The sequence below is a fragment of the Oreochromis aureus genome, linkage group 18 (assembly GCF_013358895.1).
Source record: "Oreochromis aureus strain Israel breed Guangdong linkage group 18, ZZ_aureus, whole genome shotgun sequence".
NCBI lineage: Eukaryota > Metazoa > Chordata > Actinopteri > Cichliformes > Cichlidae > Oreochromis > Oreochromis aureus.
The window spans coordinates 10,145,337-10,156,118 of NC_052959.1; positions in this window are offsets into that span (position 1 = coordinate 10,145,337).

Consider the following 10,782-nt stretch of genomic DNA (forward strand, 5'->3'; position numbering starts at 1 on the left):
AATAAACCCTGGATTAGCTTGTTGAGTTGATAACCACCTTCGTGCGACGGCTTCATCTGATGGCGGATGTCAGGGACAGTGAAGCCAGATCATGTAAAGATACTTTGGGTATACTCAAAACCCAACTTTTAGCCTAAATTTGAGAACAGCCCACCCAAATGACTTAAAACTTGACACTGCACTTAGTGTGGCCTCCAGCAATATACCTGCCAAGGCTGAAGTAAATCAGATCTCACACACACACACATTCAGAGATTCCTTCCTTTAGATTTAATGCCCTAGTGAGTATTTACAGCCGCATATGTGGGACCAACTTAAAATAAACAAAGGGTTCGTGGCGGTTATAATGAAGGAAAACGCGTCCCAGTGCAACAGCGTGGCTCACTGGTGTGTTTTAATAGTTTTTGAACAACAATTAAGTTATGACACAGAGGAATAAGTAATATCAGGCTACTGCTACGCATACAGTACTTGCAAGGAGGCACAATTCTCCGTTGGTTTTCCTATTTTGGAGGGGATTTAATGACAATTAGAACATATTTTTAATCATCTCAGAGCTTCCTGAGGTTTCTGCACATGCATCCTTTTACTGATCGGGTTTGTGGGCAAAGGCCAACATATCTGCACTCTTTTCTGAGACTGAATTTATGCCTCACCATTCCTTTTCTATGAATCATAAGCAGAGCTAAAAAAAAAAAAAGAAGAAGAAAAAAACGTTCTCAGGGCCCACAAACATGAAAACAGCAAGGTCAGTGTGTTTACTCTGCCGTTGGTAATATAAAGCTCATCTCAGCGCGAGTGTCTCCAATTACAACAGACCACTGGGCTCGCTGCTCTTCCTTAATAGCTTCTTCCATATCTGACACTCTTCATTTCACGTAATGAGGGTCTTCAAGATGTGAATAAAGGTATGCATATGATTTGGTGCGACGGCTGAAAATGAGACGTGCCTCGGGGTTCACTTCAAACAAGACAAAATTTGCAGCTCGAGAGAAACTCGGTGGCTTTAAAGCCGACATCTGTTCTTCGTCCCTCGTTTGGGGGCCAGAAAGGAAGCAGCCTGGGCTTCTGTGCCAAGGAGCCTCTTGTCTAAATCTCTGCCAACTTATTTGTCGCTGTGGCCTCATTGCCCGAAGAACCAGCCAGCCACTCCAGCCTAATGGTACGGTCATCTGTCGGTTCATCTCACAGCTCGCAGCTAAAACCTGGTGGCACAGAACATCAGAGAGCAGAAAGGAGGAGGGAGGGAGGGAGGGATAGAGAAAGGGAGGGGAAAGTGAAACCAAATCCCCGAGACTGGAGTCGGTCCTCGCTGTTAACACCGTGAAGTCACCTAAAGTTTATTGCTTGTCCATTTGCCAGCAATCCAAAGAGAGGCTTAACTCTCCCAGGAAGCCACAGAAAGCTCTTTAACTGCCTGACCTTCCTGTGTTTTTATGGAGCCGGGGAGCAATTTAACATGTTTTAGTTAGTCTGCTTCACCTCAGCGGAGATGCTAGAAAGTGATACGACGCTCGGAAATCAGCATTAGCCGAGCCTGATAGGCCCGAAGCCCATATCTGCCTCGAACATCTCAACTGCATTCACGTTTCCAGCAGGAATTCATCATTAGACTGGCCTTGAAGTGCATTATACCGCTACCTTGAAGTCTAATGGCCTGTAATAGAGACATGTAAGTATACAATGAAGTTAAGGCTGCGAGACAGAAGCTGAACGGATCAAAAAAAGAAGAAGAAGAATAGACGGGGTGAAATTCTGCTGCCTCTGGGATAAAGAAACTGTCACACAGGCACGGCTTCCAGTTTATCTTTTAATTAACGTCTCATACACCGAGACAAACACACCATCAATAATGCAGCGGCAACATGCTACAATATTAATGCCAGACGAAATGAGGTAATTAGACGGGGAGAACTATTTCCAGCGCATGTGCGCGCCCAGCTAGCTAGCGTCGCCGAGCGGGAATTACTCGGCGGGATACAAAAGGGATGCCGCTACAATGGAGTCATGAGAAGACAGGAGCAGCTGATCCCATGTGTGCCAGGGCCAAACGGGAGGGGACAGAGGGCCAACGTTTTGTTTGTCAGGATGAACAAATGGTGACAAACGATAGCAAATTGGAGTGAAGGCCCCCTGCTGAGCTATGGTCTGCCCGCTGAGGTCTCAATAGAGCAGAGGTGCTATGGCTCGGGAGGATAAAGACACACACATATATAAAGTTATCGAAATGTAATAAAGTTCGAAGGCGTGCCGCGCATACAGAAGCAGGCCCAGCCACGACAATAAGATGCCAGAGACAGGAGCCATTGGAAGCTTGGAGACGACACACAGAAACAAAGGGCTCCCCTGACTATCTAATCCAATGTTTCACATGAAAGGCTTGAGCCTCTGCCGAGGACTAAAACAGCATTTGGCCTAATCCTATAAATCTATATGATCGAGACAGATGGAAAGTAAGTTCTCTCTGTCTGTGCCACTGGGAAAGAAAGAGAAAAAAGCCTCATACCTCTCACCCCGTAGCCCTGATTTCCAGCCTCATCTGCGGCGAGCTGCATAGCATAGCAGGCGTGTAACCACAACACGGTCTAAAATAGATTTCGGGGGCCAGCTCAAGCCACGTACAAAAAAAAAAGTGTATTTCATTTAATTGGCTGGATAAGACAAAGATTTTTTAATTTCCCCTGAGATACGGGTTGCCAACTTGTGTTTTTACACTGAAAGAAGAAGAACTGTACTCAGAGCAGTGCCAAGAATTTACAATGTTCTCTCTCTTTCTTTTTTTTTCCACGGGCGATGCTGCGTTTTTTCTCTCTCCTCGGAGAGCTCTGCAGATATTGGATTAATTATGCAGATGTTTAAATATCAACCTCGATCAAAGACTCCTACTAGTCTGCGAACCTTAGTTTGTCTGTGCTCCGTCTCCTAAGACCTGTCGTGGCATATGCTCCGGCACGGAGGACACACTTCCAGCTTTTCCTCTCCGTTTCGTGCTTCCCCTTCCCTGCCTCCCTCCTCCACACAGACAGGCCATTGTGTGCGGGCACAGATGAGATTTGCATGCATGTTAGACTGGATTACACATGCAGGCTCTGGGAACCCGGACCCCTGTGGTCTCCCTTCACTGTTTGGGCCCAAAAAACCGGCGAGTTCTCCTTTCAATCAGCAACTTCAAACAAATCTCACAGCTTAATTGGCTCAGGAAGATACAGAATCAAAGGTTACATTCCTTAAAATTTGAGAGAGTGGGAGAAGAAGAAAAAAGTTTTGGAGTCTCTCTGCAGCTGCCCGTTTAAATTTGTCTCAAAATCAACTGCCGTGAAGCGGGGCCCTCATCAAGTTTTACATCCATCAGCACCCTGGTTCCTAACTTGGGGAGATAAGGGTTAATCCTCTAAGTGATACGTATAATCACAAGTTTAATCCCCGATCTTAAGATGCTGTGTGCGAGAGGGTGGGAGATGCCAGATAAGAGAAGGCAAATCTCCTTAAAAATAGCTGAGAATGCAGCATCAATCTGCCAGGAGATGCAACAAACATTTGATGATTTGATTTTAATTTCATATTGCCTCTTTCGTCAATACTTTCCTTGATCATGCACGTGTGTGTGTCTGTGTGCATGCGCGCACGCTTCCCGGTCAAGCCTCTCCAGCCTCGTCAGTGTATTTATAGAGCATTTGTTGACACTGACACAGTATTAAAGTGGCTGCAAAACAGACAATGAAAACATCTCGTCTCCAAGCATTTGTGTGTCATTACATTTATTCATACGAACATTAAAGTAAATTGTCAGCGCTGTCTTCTTTAAGCAGCTAAGCCCCGCGGAGCTCCTCTCCTCAGCGGGATTATAAATGAGATAGGATTTAATATTGATCCTCCGCTGACCTCCTATGAAGTTCTCATCATTTCATAATATTCTCCACAAATGCTGCTGATGCGATCAATGAACTCCCACAGGTCCGCGCGCGCGTAAACCTTGACCTTAGCGCTCGAGCATGACCGGGGTGTGCGCGGCCACAGGAGAGGATAAAGGAGAGGGACGACGCACGAGGACGGCTTGTTTACTTGATATGGCAAGTCTGCCTGCGAGCCCCTGTCCCCCACCCCCCCAGTTCTCATCATCTCTTCATGCTTGCATCTCTAGTTTGGACACTATTACATTTTTAGGCTCCACAGCACGCCGCTGAGTAACGCCACCTTCAAAGGGCTAGACCGTGAAGTATTGGATAATTTTTTACCTCGCACTGGAACGAAACTGGTTGATGAGCAAATTTACTGTCAGCTCTGAGGCTCTCTGATGCTGCTCCTCAGAAGAAAAGAGGAAGGAAGGAGAGAAAAAAGGAAAAAGAATCTGTCTCCTCACAAAACTCGGGGCTCATAAGCAAGCCACATAAATAAATGAGCTTGATAATTATCGGAATACATTTCCATTCCTCTTACAATGGTCCCCAATCAATGAGCCTGCCTTTAAAAGTCAGAGCTCGCGTATGTCCCAAAGGCATTCATTTCACTGACGCTCACATATGAGTTTGGGGGTGGATGCTTGGTGTGGGTGGAGGCAATTGATTCAATGTATCTGAGGCGATGCCAGCCGCACGTAATACACAAAAAACAGCGACGGAGGAAGGGTGTGGGCGGCGGGGTGTGTGTGTGTGTGTGTGTGTGTCAGAGTAGGGAGGGCTACCTGAGTGACTGTAGCCTCTAATAAATCAAATCATTTGCCTTCCCGCCAGCTAGTCCTGTTTTGGAGTCTAAAGCTGCTTATGAGAAAAGAGACATGAGGAATTGTGATTTGTATTCATCGATACTGAGCCACAAGCACACGCTGTCCCCTCTCCTCTCCTCTCCCACTCCCCTGTCAGCTCATTAGTCGCCCATCTCGATATTGCTATAAGGTGTAGATTCAAGCTCTCATCTAATTATGCCTGCACACACACTCACAATACAGAGAATTAGATAAAGAAAACTTTTGCATAATTGGTCCAGAAATGTCCCTCCTTTAGTCCTGTGTGTGGGTGTGTGTGTGTGTGTGTAGGGAACAGAGACACACACACACATTATTGGACAGGAGCCACACCCTGGCAATGACATCCAGAAGTTAGATTTTTAAGTCGGTAACAATAATGTGTGTGAAACTGTAAATCTTCGGCCAAGCTGGCAGGAGACCAACCGCCGACATCTATTTAAAAGATTTTTTTGATGGATAGTCTCCTCCGAGGAAACAGAATTACATCCTGGATATATACATTCCTGTAAAATTAAACCTCTTAATAAATGATTTGCGAGGACAAATCTTTCCGCAGAAAAATATGGATGGCAACCAGAAAAGGAAAAAGAAAGAAAGAAAGAGAGTGAGTCGTGGAATGAATATATCTGGCCTGATTTCTCCCCCCTCCCCCCACCTCCGTAGCTAATAACTCATTTATCATCTGCGACCTATTAATGACCATCTTCAGTAGAGCCGTAATACCATCAGGAAGAGGAGAGCCACTCTTTGCCTTCCTGTTGCTGCTAACATAATTGTTACAGATCATCTCCATTCGAATGCGGGTGCAGGTGTTTGGTTTTTTCTTTGCTTTGGGACCGAGTACCTTTATCTTTGTCAGATGACAGTGTCAGTTTGGCTTCAAAGCCGGTCAATGCTAAAAACAGCCGTTTGTACATTTTTCCCTTGATAAAAGTGGAGTGGATGCATTTGATCAAATCTCTGTTGCATTTAAATTTCTATGGGGAGGAGAAAAAAAAGTCATCTTATGTTGACTAATGTCTTAATTAAAAAAGCACCCCAAACCAAATAAATTAAAATACAAAAACACCACAAAATTTACATTCTTGCATATGGAAATGTGTGCATTAGAAAGGTGATAGGAGATACAGTTCATGTAATGCATATACTTACATATTCTGTCTTCATTCTGTGGTTTCACATTACTATACTGCCCGAAGCTGGCACTTTAGATCCATGAAATCCACAGACTGTATATTAAATATAGACATCCTTAAACCCCAGACTCTAGCTTGATCATCCACGCTATCAGAAGTAACCAAGTATGCTAAGCTAACACCAAACTCCCATAAGGATAGTTACCAAGCTTCTTCCATAGACTCCATGTGTGCATCATAATCAGATACCTGCTGAAGTAATGTGAAAATAAGACATTACCACACAGCTGTGAATATTATTCCTAAGAGGATATCTTTAACTAGTACAAAAAGAACCAACATCACAAACAAGTAAATAAGTAAGCTATAGAAAAACTAAAAATGTGGTAAGTTTAAAAAAAAAAAATAGAAACCAAAACTAAACCTGTTTATTTCTGCTGTGAAGTTTGTTTTGGAGCATAGACGATAGAAAAAGATGGATTTTGCTTCTGCGCTGAAGATATGAAGCCAATTCTGAAGTGACTTAAATCTGCTTTCTATCTCAAGGCCACCAGATGGCGATAGCTGTGGTTAGTCTATTAAGATAAGATAAGATAAGATAAGATAAGATAAGATAAGATAACCTTTATTAGTCCCACACGTGGGAAATTTGTTTTGTCACAGCAGGAAGTGGACAGTGCAAAAGTTATGAAGCAAAAATTAGAATAAAATAAAATAAGAATAAATACAGTACACAACTGTACAGAATAGAATAAAATAAAATACTATATACAGTAGAATAAAATAGAATAAAATATACAATAAGATAAAAATAGAATACAAATGCTATATACAACTGAGTAAAAAATACAACGATGCCAGAAAAGATTATTGCACATTAGTGTTATTGCACATGTGTGGATGTGTGTGTTTGATCAGTTGAAGTCTTTGTTGTGGAGTCTTACAGCAGTGGGGAGGAAAGACCTGCGAAATCTCTCCATCCCACACCGTGGGTGCCGCAGTCTCCCACTGAAGGAGCTGCTCAGTGCTGTCACAGTCTCATGCATGGGGTGGGAGATGTTGTCCAACAGGGATGACAGCTTAGCCGCCATTCTCCTGTCACTCACCACCTCCACTGGGTCCAGAGGGCATCCTAGAACAGAGCTGGCCCTTCGGATCAGCCTGTTCAGTCTCTTCCTGTCCCTGGCAGAGATGTTGCCGCCCCAGCAGACCACACCATAAAAGATGGCTGAGGCCACCACAGAGTCATAGAAGGTCTTCAGGAGTGGGCCCTCTACTCCAAACGACCTGAGTCTCCGGAGCAGGTACAGTCTGCTCTGCCCTTTCCTGTAGAGGGCGTCTGAATTATGAGTCCAGTCCAGTTTGCTGTTCAGATGAACACCAAGGTACCTGTAGCTGTCCACAGCCTCGATGTCCATACCTTGGATGTTCAGTGGTTGCAGTGGAGGATGTTTGTGCCTGCGGAAGTGCCTTTTAGCCTATTAGCCCCTTTCCACCAGTACATATTCAGTACCCTAAGCTTTTAGGGTTTTTGATTAGGTGGTAGTACCTGCACCACTAAAGCTTTTTAGTACCAGTTCGGCCGGGTCTCGGGTATGACACCAACAGACAGCATGCCACCGACTGGCAAGTCACTGCCGTCACTCAGTGAGTGAAATGGCAACGAGACAATGGCTAAAAATCAGCACCCTGGTCTTAGAGCCTGACGAAAAGCCATACTTAGATATACCATCGCCTCGACATCCTCCGTTGTAGTGTTGTGTTTGTGTCACATAGATATGACCTCACAGGGTTTTCGGAGGCGTTGTTATAATGACCCGATGCACATTAGGTGGCACTCAATTGTACTGGAAAAAGAGAGAAACCCAGTAGAGTTGAGTCAAAGCACGCCGAGTTGCACAACTGGAAAACAGCTACATGTGAAAAGGCTTTCTGCTCTGACCTCTGTAAACACTTTCCTGCTGAGTTATGGTCTCACTAACTCAATATGAATTATATTGAATTATAAAATTAAATCTATATTTTTTAATTCTGGTCACACAATGTTTCAAACTGGAACCTTATCAGTGATATGAAACCGTCGTTATCCAATGAGTGTGTGGTTACACAGTCAGACCCGCTGCTCCCCATCAGCCTTCAAAAACCAAAGGGTGATGTCATTATGCTACACATTATCAAGTCACTTTAACCTGTGGGTTATTGATGGGGTCAGTTAAGTAGCAGAGGGGATTGTTAATCGGTTTTAGCTACTTTGGTATTAATGAAATTAACAACTGTTGCACTAGAGGGGCAACAATGAGACAATCCACAAAACAGCAATGCTTTTACAGCTGGAGGCCACTGACATTTTATCTGACTGGATTTACGTTATTTTAGCATTTGGCTAAGATCAGTGTTAATACTGGTAGCACGAGGCGATACCTGGACCCTACAGAGGATGCACAGGTAGTCCACCTCCTCCAGGGTGGCACATCAATATGTGACATTGGCAGAAGGTTCGCTGAGTCTCCCAGCACAGTCTCAAGATCATGGAAGCGATTCAAGGGGACAGGCAGTTACTCTAGGAGAGCTGGACAGGGCCGTAGAGGGTCCGTAATCCAACAGCAGGACCAGTATTTGCTCCTTTGTCCAAGGATGGACAGGATGAGCACTGCCAGAAGTAGAGCCCTATAGAATGTCCTCCATCAGGCCAATGGTGTGAATATGTCTGACCAAACAATATGAAAAACGGGCTTCATGACGATGGCATGACACGACATCCTCTGGTGGACCCTGTGCTCCCTGCAGAATTGGCAGGTCCATCACTGGTGCCCTGTGCTTTTCACAGATGAGAGCAGGTTCACTCTGAGCACATGTGACAGACCTGAAAGGATCTGGAGAATCTCTGGAGAACATTATGCTGACGGTAACATAGCTCAGCATGACTGGTTTGGTGGGTTGGTGATGGTCTGGGGATGCTTATCCATGGAGTGCTGCACTGCCCTCTATAGACTAGGCAACAGCACCCTGACTGCCATTAGGTATCTGGATGAAATCCTTGTGCTCGTTGTCAGAACCTACGCCGGTGCAGTGGGTCCTGGGTTCCTCTTCGTGTATGACAATTCCCGGCCTCATGTGGGGAGAGTATGCAGGCAGTTCCTGGAAGATGAAGGAACTGATACCACTAACTGGACCCCGCACTCGCCTGACCTAAATCCACCAAAACACCTCCGGGACGTTATGTTTTGGTCCGACACCACTAAGTTGCTCCTCAGACTGTCCAGGAGCTCATTGATGCCCTGGTCCAGATCTGGGAGGAGATCCCCGAGGACACCATCTGTTGTCTCATTAAGAGCATCCCCGACGCTATCAGCCATGCATACAAGCATGCGGGGACCATACAAACTACCAAGTACCATTTTAAGTTGCTGCAAATTAATTTTCTGTCAAATGGACAAGCCTGCTGCATTATTTTTTCACTTTGATTTTCAGGGATCTTTGAATTCAGCCCTCTGTAGCGTTACAATTTTCATTTCCATCAAACGAAGTGGCATCCTGTCACTCCTAACACATTACCCAGTCCGTATCAGTATAGATATCCAGCATATTTTTTCCCTCATTGAGATCTGGTGTGTATTCAAACCGTTCCTTTTTTTAGCTTTTTATTCATGAGAAAAAAGTCATGACAGTAAAACCACAAAGGCCTGGCACGATTGGTTAAGACTGAGTGTAACACATTAAACTGTAGTTACTTCACTGTTCACAGCTCAGTTCACCACAGAGCAGCGGTAACATAAAAACCCAGAGTAATGGCTACATCCAGCAAGATATTTTTACACGATAGCTAAAATAACCGCACACAGCAGACTGATTGTTCCTCGACGTGGCATGAAAACAGTTTGTACACAGAAAGCAGACTGAGTCATTTATAGTTATGTGGTACTACAACATGCAGATGCATCCACTAAAGCTCCACGGCACCTTCATCTGTTCCACAACCAGAATAGCCAGGGTTTCCGCTCTCCAATTACACAACATTACTTCATCTTTTGGCCTCTTTCTATCCCCCTCACAAAAAAAAATAAAAAATCCCATCTCCATAGCAACAAACTCTCATCCATAGTTCACAAAAATAATTGTTTGCTCCCGCATCAAACAGTTGTTCCGTGGAAGCTGTAAAATTTTCAGAACTTGTGCATCTGTGCCCACCTTTGGTATATTTAACATAAAAGCCCAAGGCCTCTGACTTTTCTATTTATGTCCTTTGTGTGCTTCTGCCTCTATACGCTGCCGCAGAGGCTGAGGTGGAAGATAGTTGACTGCGCCGGTCCAGACGGTCTTAAAAGCAGGACTGTTCATTATTCACATGTCCTTGGGTTGAGTGGATGCATGTCTGTATTGCTTGTTATTGGTCAGCTCGGCTCTGATGCTATCACATAAAGGCACAGATGCTGGAGAAAAGCACTTAAATAAAAAAGACGTCAGTGTTTCTCCTGCTTGTTGCCCCAGAAAGACAAAAGAACTTGTCGCCTGGTGATGCGATGATGACACCATGGAAACGTTTACCTGTTACAAAGGTGGTAAAGACCAGACTAAGCTAGCTTAGTCTGGTCTTTACCTGTTACAAAGGTGGTAAAGACCAGACTAAGCTAGCTTAGTCTACTGAAATCAGCAAGATATTTAAGAGATTTAAATGTCTTTTGTTTATATTTATGTTGCAGTATAGGAATTTCTTTCAAACCACAGGATAGCAGGAATCATGCTGGAAAAATCAAGCTACTTCAAGGAGAGTAAATTCAGGATTGACCTGATTCTACGCTCCCTCTTATCTCCCTTAAAATGTCAAGTACCTGAATGCGCTGATCAGGCCATGAAAGTACTTATATATATTATGTCCTTGAGTCCCAGAGATTAGAATTTCCA